The 12,106-nt window shown below is 33.0% G+C and overlaps 1 long non-coding RNA gene across 1 annotated transcript; it reads right to left on the bottom strand.

The window, feature by feature from the left end:
* Window positions 1-1,056: 1,056 nt before the first annotated feature.
* Window positions 1,057-11,593, bottom strand: LOC143254489 (uncharacterized). Its single transcript, XR_013030223.1, has 3 exons — window positions 11,355-11,593; window positions 4,181-4,321; window positions 1,057-1,414 (listed from the first exon to the last, which is right to left on the bottom strand). It is a non-coding gene; the product is annotated as an uncharacterized LOC143254489 (long non-coding RNA).
* Between the last annotated feature and the right edge of the window lie 513 nt (window positions 11,594-12,106).

The raw sequence follows: 12,106 nt of genomic DNA on the forward strand, positions 1-12,106 counted from the left end.
GTATGACTTTTCTTCTCTTTTTTTCCCTGTGTCGATATATAAATTTTGAAATAATGGCATACCGTTGTGCCACTAAAGGGCTAAACGTTGTCAGTATGATAGTCTTAATATAAGGCTTGGTTTTCATGACTGTGTTTGTATTTTGTATTACTTCCGGTCAATTAAAGACCTGTCAGTAGCACCCAGCATCCACACTAAGGAATAACGCAATAAAGTGAGGGCGAATTTTGTGGCACGGATTCAGTTCTGAGTCGCCAAACTGAAATTCAAAGATCTATCACAGGAACAACACTGCTTCATAATCTGTGATGCTAATTTTCCTCTGTGTTTTATATTGTTAATCTTCTGGTAGTCTACAAGTTTTAATGTTTATTTTTAATATTTTGTTTCAAGTTTCACAACAACATGTGTTAGTCGTTATTGTTTTCAACAATATTATTTTGGTTTTCGTTTGTAAGTGCCTCCTTCTCTACCGTAGCACAGCAGCAAGTGTAAAAAATAAAGTGTATCTTATCCAGAATAGCAACAAAGTTAAAGATGGACATCTATCAAATTAAAATAAATTATTCTAAACAAAACTGATTTCACGCAAACATATATATCTAAATATTTGAACAGCAGCTCAAAGGAATACATTTTTAGGACCTGTGAATTAAACAATTGCCCATTTATGTTTCAAATACTCCGAGTTAAAACGTTCGTTGTTTATACGGTGAACAGGTAGAAATCTTATATGTCAAGTCTATATAGTTAAAACTTGTTGATTCAAGCTCAAATGTTATTTGATACAATGCTGACGATTGGCTTGATATTTGAGATATTTGATTCACGTAAACTCAACAAAAGGGTAGATATTTATATAACAGTTTCATACGGGGAAACTGATACACTGAAATTAATTATTCCAACATGAAAACGTTCTTTCTTTGCTTCATTCTAGAAATGTTACACTACACACATTCACATTCCAGAGAAGAGTTTTTACCATTTAGGGTTATTGTAAATTTTTTATATTATTTATACCTTTATGTATCAATCAAGGCAAAAAAATTGCAGTAAAACAAATTATATTTATTTTCAGAAACACCCAAGATAACTTTACAACGAAACGATCAACCAAAGAAATTAGTTCTTAACTTCTATTCTACTCTACCTTAAATTTCTGGAATTGAAAGAAAACATTACAAAGTTTTATTTTCACTTTGTTATTACAGGTTTGAATTCAACAATGACAAGAAACAATCCGTCAAAATAACATTTAATTGTAATAAACGTAAGTGGCTGGAAATCATTTCCTGCTTATTCCAAAGCGAACGCTTTTACTAGCAACCTTTATCTGTCGTCCTCGCTGTGACTTGAGGTTTCGTAATAGATCTAGGAGGTTTCCTGCGGTAAAAAACGCTCTTCTTATGATCTGTATGAGAAGTAGAACCATTGTGTTGTGATGCTTATTGTAGAAAAATAAAAATTACATTATTACTTAACACATCAAGACGAAAGTGAGAATATTAAAGATATTCGTATTATAATCTACTTTGTGGATGACAGAAGCAGTGCAACCATCAGTGCCAGTGGTTAAAATCCGACAAAAAAATCCTAAATGATTATCAAGCATTTGATCAATTCTAAATGTCTTCACAACAAAAATTAAAGAATTATAAATATTAATCTCTGCAATTTACAAGTGTTAAAGTTAATAATAGTATCAAATAGTAAATAACTTGCTATTTTGTTTATGTCTAAGCCGTATTAAAAATACGGGACAATTATTAGAACAAATAATAATATATCTTCATCGAAACAATTTCATAACAGCAAGAAAATTTTAAACAAGATATGGTTTAACTGGAGTCGCAACTTGAGGGTCAAAGGTTCAAATCTCGGTGACCAAACACACTCGTCTTTTCAGCTGTGGGAGCTTTATAATGGGATGATCAATTTTACTATTTGTTGGTAAAGGAGTAACCCAAGAGATCGCTACGGGCATCGTTGAGCTAGCTTCCTATCCTCTAGTCCAGGGGTGTGCAACAGGCGGCCCGCGGGCCACAACCCGGCCCGCCAAGCCATTTAGTGTGGCCCTAGTTGTTGTAATCTAACCATGTGGCCTGATCTGTAATCCAACGCAAATGGAATATTTTTTAAAAGCATCGATCCTACGGGATTCCCAGGCTTCGACTCGACAAACTTCTAAAATTATCTTTGCTAAAGAGGAGCAGGCCGAATTCGATTGGTCGGCCTCCTTAGGGCATGAATAGGTGACGTGCACTAGCACTATTGTCTACGACTCAACGTCATGTCCTGAACCTCGCCTTCGCCCGCTGGCGACAATTTTCCCTAACCTCTGCTGTCCGTCATTCATTATTGGTGAAAATTTTATTACCTTTTACAGTTACTACAAGAGATTGAAGGTAAATTGATTATTATTTAGCATATTGTTGTGACTTTACTGAATTTATTAAAATTTTTGCTTTCAGATGCATCTGATTCTATGTACAGTGTGACCTCGTTATTCGCGGGGTTACGTTCTTTACCCTCCGCGAATAGCGAAAACCGCGAATATTGGATGCAGTTTTAAAACGTATATGTATGCGATTATACACTATATGAAATGCTTCCCAAACACTAATGATACTTATACTCATTGATGCAGTAATAATGTAGCAATATTGCATACAATTTCACTAAATTGTACCGTGCGTTACCGGGCTGTGCTTTGCCGTTTGCGTTGTTGGGGAAGCTGAGGCAGTCAGCCAATAGCAGTCCAATCTTGTTTGGTGAAGACGACAATTCATAAAAACGGCTTGATTGAGTAAATACAACAGAAATCTCCTCGAAAAGCCCTTTCAGTCTCTGTGACCTACAAAACGCAGTTCGCGCATAACCCGCGAATATGCGGGGCCGCGAATGGCGAACCGCGAATAGGCGAGGTCACACTGTATTTTGCTATTCTCAATTAATTTAAGTACCGGAAGGCTATGATCGGGATGCCAATTTAGAAACATGTGTTTCTGTCCATAAGAGGTTCCATGTGTAAATAAATTCTATGTTTTTTCTACTTTGCTATTTTCGTGAGAATAATTTTGTTTTGATTTCAGGGCTAGTAAAATGTCAGCAGTTAAGAAACGAAAAATTGATGATGAGGGAAGGTTATTCAACAGTGAATGGTGCACAAAATATCTTGTTGTCCCACATAATCAAGGTGTTGTCTGCCTCGTCTGTCAAACTACAATTGCAGTCATGAAAGAGTACAATATTAAGCGACATTACGCAACTAAGCACTCCTCCCAGTTTGATGAAATTGTTGGTCAGGCACGAAAGGACAAAATTGAACATTTAAAACATCCATTGAAAAGCAACAAGGTGTTTTACCACTTTCAAGAAAAATTCAGAACTGGTGACAAAACTGAGTTTTAAGCTTTGTGAATGTATGGCAGAAAAGGAAAGCCTTTCAGTGATGGAGAAATTATTAAAATTGTTTAACAATATTTACAGAATATGCATGTCCAGAGAAAAAATATTTGGTGGAGCAAACTAGCCTTTCCCGCTTTACTGTCTCACGCAGGACAAAAGATCTTTCAGAGGACATCAAAGAAACTTTGAAAGAGAGATTGAATTCGTGTGAAGCTTTCAGTCTGGCTTTGGATGAAAGCACTGATATCAATGACACATCCCAACTTGTCATTTTCATCAGAGCTGTTACTGCAGGCTTTGATGTTTTCGAAGAGTTTTAGATATGGCAAGCCTTTCCTCCACAACCACAGGACAGGATATTTGTGAACAAGTGCTTAAGGTTGTAGAAAAGTTTGAACTGAATCCTTATAAATTATGTGGTGTTACAACAGATGGTGCTCCTTCCATGACAGGTAGGACAAATGGATTCACCAAGAAATTTCTAACTGCAATTGGAGCACAAGACGTAGTTGTAAGCCATTGCATTATTCACCAAGAGAGCTTGTGCACCAAAGTTCTGGATTTTGCAGAAGTCATGAAAAATGATCACTGGTAAATTAGGAACGTCTAACGCCGATAATCCTTAAGAAACTTTGAGCGAAATTCAAAGATAACATACAAGAAGGAGATCATATTGATCTTTCCATTTTCAAAATAATATTGTAAAAATAACTGTAAACGTTATCAATTTATAAAGAAGCGAATATGTTAACTGATTTAAAAAACCTACCCGTTTTTTGCCTTGAGTCTGTCAAGTATTCCTGAAGAACGCCAGCGACGACCTCTTCTGGAACAAGAACTGTGTGTGGAACAAATGAAATAAATCTGTCTTCCTTTGGTCCTAATATAAAATCTTGTTCTCTTGGTTTCTCTACATACAATCAGTATTAGAAAAAAAGTCATTGGTACGGGTAAGGGAATGCATCTGATATTTCAGTGGAATTTCTAGTGCGTAATATTACACTTAAGATCATTATTTTACAGTTATTTTTAACTAATATAAGATAACGTTATTTCACAGTTATTTTTTTAACTAATATTACACTTTTCAGATAACGTTATTTCACAGATATTTCTTAACTAATCTGAAATTTACGTCTTAATTTGACCTAAAGCGTGTTTGGGAGACGTGTCTGGAAATCGTTTAAAACTCAGTAGAAGTTCGAATTAACATCTTATTACTCTCATGAGAAATATATATATTAGCATGCGTTGTTTTCAATAATATAAATTGAGTGATTTTGAAAACATTAACCGACTTCCTGTACAACATTACTTTCTTACTGCGAGGTGTTATATAAAATTACCTTATGAATATCATTCTTAATACACGTTATTAGAAACCACATATGATAACGTATGTACTTCCTGATTAACATTTTAACATCTTTGAAGGAAATACACCAACATGTTTTAGCGTGTTACAGTATTTACAGCTTGTTTTAGGAATTTTCAGGAGTAAAAATGAACAAAAGTACGAGTGTCATTTAGATATAAACTAGTCGAGACAAGCATGCGCATTTAGACAATAAGATGCACGAGCATTTTCTGGACAGACATAATCCTGGTATTATATCAATAGATTACTAACTTGTTCTGCACTTTCACGCATAGTTTGGCATGTGAAATATTATATTTGTTTGACGTACAATGCAGCACAGAATCTTCCACAATGAAGTGAGGCTTCAGTTATCAGAGAGCTTTGGCAAAAAAAAATTGAAACAAAGAAACAAACTTAATCACTTTCGGACACACAGAAACGACCGAGTTCTTAGATTGTCTTTGTCTTTCTTAACCTTCACATCGTGGGATAAGACGAATTAAAATTGAAATACATGTTGTTTACTTACACTGAAATTATATAAATTATAGCCATAGTACATATGCATTTACATAGGTCTTTTCGTAGCGTTTTCAATGTCCCTTAATATTCCAAAATGCAATATCCAACTTTTATTGAAAATGTCGACAGATATGCTTTATTATATGACTTGATATATGGCTAATCATTGTATTTATATCTTATGGTGACATCAACATATTACACTATGTAAGAAAATTTTTACTTTTTCTTGTTCCTTGACAGAAAGTGTTGTTTCCCAATTGCTTATGCCTAAAGTAAATGGAAAAGACCTATTTTTCTCTTCAAACTTTGTTTTTGTGACCTGGGAACGTATAAGGAAAACATGATGGGAGACTATATTCGGAGGTTGATATGTGAAAATGATTTATATTACAATCACAAATCTCGAAATACTACTCACTTATAAACATTTTTGTATAACTTTAGTAAAAATACATGTAAATCTTAATTCATATGTTGTTTTATTCAGACCTTACGAAAATGAAAATGTGCAAATTTGCCTGTTTTTACATAGAAAATAAGTTAATTTCTAAATTTCATTATCCAGGTTACAAAAGCAAAGTTTGAAGGGAATAATGGCAATTTTCTGTACTTTTACAACATGAGTAATTAAGAAATAACACATACTATCTAGGAACAAAATTTGTGTTACATTGTGTTATTTACTTTTAGAGCTGGATTTTGTCATAACATGAATATATAATTACCAGTAGTCTAAAACAAATACAAGAAATCTATTTTTATACGCCAGCACGACATGTCTTTCTTTGTTTGTAAGTCTCCTGTTTATAATTACATCTTCTGGGACGGGAAAGTATAAGTGCATTTAAACAGTGCTTTAAGATGGAGTTGTGTGCTCAAGCCTAAGTAATTCTGGTCAAAGGTTTATTTCTTGAATTTCGCGCTAAGTTACTAAGACTATTTTCGCTAGTCGTCCCTAATATAGAAGTGAAAAGAAAGACAGCAAGTTAGTACATTCCACTGCAAAATCTTGAAATATTCTAATTGACTATTGGAATTGGTTGTTACATCATAGATACTAAAAGAGCGAATAAGTTCAATGATAAGATTCGAAGCTGCAATCTGCCGATAGTGGGTTGAGTGCGCTATCCATCAGGCCATGCTAGGCCTAGTCAAAAATTAATTATTATATATATGTATATATCAGAATGATAAAAGTTACATAGATTTATAAATAACATTTTATATAAAGAACTGACTATACTTAATGTAGTATGCTGAACTGATTTGAAACCTTTATCGATAACGAAAGGAGCATTTTATTCGAGCTATTAAGCTTATTTAATTAATTATAAACATAAGGAATAACGAAATGTCAAAGCACATCACTTCTGCCGTTTTTTGTCTTTTTTCATGTACTGTCGGTCGGTATAGTTTCTGTAATCCTGAAAAGAAAATTCAGGAAGTCAAATGTGTAAATAAAGAAACATCTTTGGGCATTTATTGCTGTATTTATTTTGTCAAACGCAACACACGTGACAGTATTAAAGTTTATAGATATCCCCAAGTAGGTGAATGTAATGCAAATTAACGTACTATGATAGAACAAGGTGAAGAAAAAGGCTAGGCCAACGACACAACGAATTTAATTTTGTCATATATAATTTTGTGTTTATTTCGCATTATGGTGTTAAGGCAAGTATAACTCTAAGATGTGGAAAAAATAAATAATGTAAGCGAAATAGTCATTAAAAAAGGCTTAGAAATAAAGTTATTAATAACAAAGAAATAAAAATGTTTAATTTATTCGTCAAGTTACTCCAAAAGAAAGTGTTACAGTTAGGATGCATTAATGAAATAAACCGCGTTGTTTACACAGGCGTCGAAAGTCCCCATTTCGCCCTCTCCTGTAAATTACAATACTTGAATTGAGTTTTGGTTCCAAAATAATTACTTACTCTAAACAAATAAATTTTTTAAAATGAATTTAGCAATTGGAAACAGAAATAAAAAAAAATCTAAGGCAAAAATAGGTTATTTAAGTGCAGGGATTCTAAATTGTGGTACGCGTACCACTGGTGATACGTGGATTTGATGTGGTGGTACATATACCACTGATGATACTTGGAGCTGATGTTGGTGGTACACAGCACAATTAACATTAAGAAAATCATAAAATTTGTAATAAGCCCTATCTGAGCTTTCCACGTACATATACACACTATTTTACTCTCTTATAGATTTACTCTTTACCTACAGTGTTTTTGTCCCTTCAAATTGACGGAAATGCTACTATTCGTCAATCGTGTCAGAAACAACAACCGCATTCTTCGCATAAATGGATAAGTGTTACAAATATTAATTTTTGTTACTAGTTTTTATTTTTTTCTTAAATTACGCCTGGGCTTCAAATTTAAAAATATAAACAAGAGGTGATACACAAGCCTGGAAATTTTAAGCAATTAAACAAAAGCGGCAAACGAACCTAAAACGCTTGAGAACCACTATTTTATACCAAAGCTACATTGAACCATATGCTGTATCAAATGTTGAAAATGAGATCCCAGATGTTAGGTTCTTTAAGACCGTAGACTTACTCCTGTCCCACAGGGGGACAAGTAAGTTATATACGTTAGTTATTAAAGTGCTTATTTGTGCTTGTGTTGTTTCCTTAGTTTAAATCATATCTTGGTCTCCACTGCATCAAAACAGGCTCAAACTGCGGCTCTTATTATAAAACCTTTCCATAACAAGCGCAGCGAGAGACTAAGTATGGCATAGCCAGGTGGTTAAGGCACTCGAGTTGTAATTCGCGGGTTCGAATCCCCGTCGCACCAAACGTGTTCGCCCTTTCAGTCGTGGGGTCATTATAATGTTACGGTCAATCCCACTATTCGTTGGTAAAAGAATAACCCAAGAGCTGGCGGTGATTGGTGATGATTAGTTGCTTTCTTTCTGGTCTTACACTGCTAAATTAGGGCCGCTAGCGCAGATAGCCCTCGTGTAGCTTTGCGTGAAATTCAAAAAACAAACAATCACTTAATTTGAGAATTTACATAGCAACATTCTACCAAAATGTAGGTTATTATTTAATATTTAAACACAAAAAGTAAAAGTTAACTAAAAATATTTTTGGACTGTTGTAGGTAGTATTACAAACAATAATAATACGAATAATAATAATAATAAATAGCATATTCAAGAATACTAACCCTGATTAATTTTACACATAAGATCTGCGTAAACGTAATTCAAAACTAAATCAATTAAATACTTGTTTTTACAGAAATGAACCGTCTTGTTCCTTATTCCTGTATTCTTTATATGATAAAAAATTCACCATTCTCTTGTTTCGTCATTAGGCAAAAGAACAAAGTCCACCAAACTCAGAGTAATTTAAAAGCTTCTTTTGAAATTATTTTTTGTAAAAAAACAAACAAGAGAAGAATTAGGCTAATTTGTGCTCAGAACATGATTCAAATGGTCGATCAGAAACTTTAATTGAACTTTATTTACATTTATTTCACCTTACAGCCCAATTTTCCAATCGAACAACATCCTCCTAAAGTAAAACAATTTATTCAGGAGTTACTCGATAGTTCTTAATTTAAAAGATTAACTTTTACGTTTTAATTTCTTCCAGAAATAACGTACATGAATTACGATTTGAAAATTATTTTCAAAGATTCTGAAATAAAAATTTAATATAAAAAATAGCATCTTACGACCATTCCGTGTTTGAAGAAAAAAATTTGGTAATATTTAGACGTTTTATTTAAAATATATTTACAAGACTGTGATAGTAATACATTTTCGTCTTTGCATTTTGTGTATAGCGTATTGTATACTGATTATATATTTCATCTGGGTTAATTTATAAGTTTCTCATCATAATACAATAATTTAGTCAATAACATTTATAGTTATGAATAATCTTTGTAGTAGCATTTTTTATATGACGTATATCTTAAAATGGTCGTAGCTATATTAAGTGCAGTATTAACAAGCAAAATAAAAATATCATTTTTTTACTAAATGATACACATTGTTCAGAAACTGTGTTTTCCAGGTACGATTACTCAGGGAACTAGAAATGTTTATTTGCCCAGAAATAATGCATTGAAGTTTTAGTTCTACAACTTCAAAACTTTGTTATACAGGTGTTATATATATTTATTTGTGTGTATGTACATATATCGTGGTTAGAGAGATTATTATTATTCCACATCACAAATGTCGACGTTACCCAGCTTTTGGTCAAGTTTAATATACATATTTTTATGTTTTGGACATTTGGCAGTGAATTACATTTAGTAAGAACTTCTGAAGTGTATCCTCTCTACGAATATTGGTTTCTCTGTGTCTGTGATCTACTGTTTTTTATTCTCATATTCATCCTATCAAAATAAGTTATCAGTTTGAAGTGTTGGCTCTTTTCTACCTCGAACCTTCTTAGTTGTGTTGGGAAATATAACTGAATTTATTAATGGTTTCTAGCATGCGATCGAATGTATTTGTTCGGTTCCCATGGTGGGCTCAGCAGATAGCCCGATGTGGCTTTGCTAAAGAAAAACAAACAAACAAATCGAATGTATTTGAGTTACGGAGTGATGAACAAACATTACAAGGTATGAACGTGAACTACAGGAGTTATAGAGTTAATATCGTACTCAGAATTCACTTAGAAATATTTTAGCCTCTTTTGATGAGAAACAAATTACATATATCCTGCACTCAATAATAATATTAATACAGTTATTCTGCATTGCTAGGTAACGAATATATATCAGTTGTTAACTTTGACAACATTATAAAATATAGAACTAGGAATCACATGCACATAGCTTAATAGATTTTCCAATCAAAAACAAACTGCTTAACCTAAATATAACTGTACCGTATTGCCGACGAAGTTATGTTAGACTAGTTACAAATGCGTTTCAATAACAATAAGTTTAGATTAGTTTTTGTATCAGGACAGAGTAAAGACTGTTATCTTGCATTACTTGCTTTTGTGAACGATAAACCTTGTCCTGACTGAGTTTTTTGCCAACATGAGAGGTTTTTATGCTATATATTTGGCAGACGATATTCTTATTGCACAAAAAACACGCGTAAGATAAAATATTAAAATAACAATAAGTTTAGATTAGTTTTTGTATCAGGACAGAGTAAAGACTGTTATCTTGCATTACTTGCTTTTGTGAACGATAAACCTTGTCCTGACTGAGTTTTTTGCCAACATGAGAGGTTTTTATGCTATATATTTGGCAGACGATATTCTTATTGCACAAAAAACACGCGTAAGATAAAATATTAAAATAACAATAAGTTTAGATTAGTTTTTGTATCAGGACAGAGTAAAGACTGTTATCTTGCATTACTTGCTTTTATGAACGATAAACCTTGTCCTGACTGAGTTTTTTGCCAACAAGAGAGGTTTTTATGCTATATATTTGGCAGACGATATTCTAATTGCACAAAAAACACGCGTAAGATAAAATATTAAAATAACAATAAGTTTAGATTAGTTTTTGTATCAGGACAGAGTAAAGACTGTTATCTTGCATTACTTGCTTTTGTGAACGATAAACCTTGTCCTGACTGAGTTTTTTGCCAACAAGAGAGGTTTTTATGCTATATATTTGGCAGACGATATTCTAATTGCACAAAAAACACGCGTAAGATAAAATATTAAAATAATATATATGCGTTAAAAAATTTGAAACTTTTTTTCTACAAAGAAGGATATAGATACATTTTAAACTCATGCCTCCCAGTAATAAGTCTAAAGGCTTATGACACAAAAATTCAGTTTCGAAATCCATGGTGGGCAGATCACAAGTAGCCCATTGTGCATTTTTGTGTTTGACTACAACCAACCATTTAAACGCATTATTATTAAATTTATTTCTTACAGCAAGAATCTAAATGTATTTTATTAGTAGTTTACTAATGAGTGACACGTAATTTAAACAGGGAACTAGTAAATCGAGATTATTCTTAATAAAGTTTCATCTAAATCTTAAAGTTATTATTATTTATTTAAGCAGGCATGCCAGCTACTAAAGAAGCTTACCAAGTGATCTTTGAAATGTTGGAAGTTTGCTGGTTTGACTCTGGGGGACGCTAGCGATTAGCAACATCAGGAACAACCTCAGAAACACTGCTTACTGAGGTCAATGGCCATTTCCATTGGACGTCGTATAAGAATCTGTCAGTTGTTGCTGTCTCTCGGAAGTAAAGTAACACCGAGATGCAAGCAGCTTGTTTAAATAGCTCAATCCCCCTGTTTACGTGGTAGTACTGCGGATAGAGACATTAGCCAAGGTTTGTGGTACGGCAAATCACCCACACTGGGGCGGAGCAGTCAGTCCTATTGGAATACTTTGAGTGAAAGAATTCAGACTAACGTAAATGAAAGGCTCATCAAAGCTACTATAAATTAAATACTAGGATAATTTAAACATCGGGTAGTAAAAAGAATATAAATGTGGAAAAACTATTCTCAAGCTAAAAAAAAAGATGTGACGTTTATCGTACATGATTTTATGGTTGTTTCCTAGTATTATAAGTTTAAGGAAGACATAACTGTAAAGATTTGGAAAAAAATAGATAAATTAAATTGGAGAACACACTGTTCCTAGTTAAGAATGTTTTCTCATCTACAGATTTTAAAACTGTAGAATATCAAAATTAATATGATACAAATTAGTATGACTTTTACAAAACCCAGAACACTAATAACACTTTTAAACCAGCACTCCTTCAGAAAATCATAAGACACAACCTTACTTAGTACTAATTAAATAACATAAAAAGTAACACAAA

Source organism: Tachypleus tridentatus, chromosome 6 (genome assembly GCF_004210375.1).
Source record: "Tachypleus tridentatus isolate NWPU-2018 chromosome 6, ASM421037v1, whole genome shotgun sequence".
Classification (NCBI taxonomy): Eukaryota; Metazoa; Arthropoda; class Merostomata; order Xiphosura; family Limulidae; genus Tachypleus; species Tachypleus tridentatus.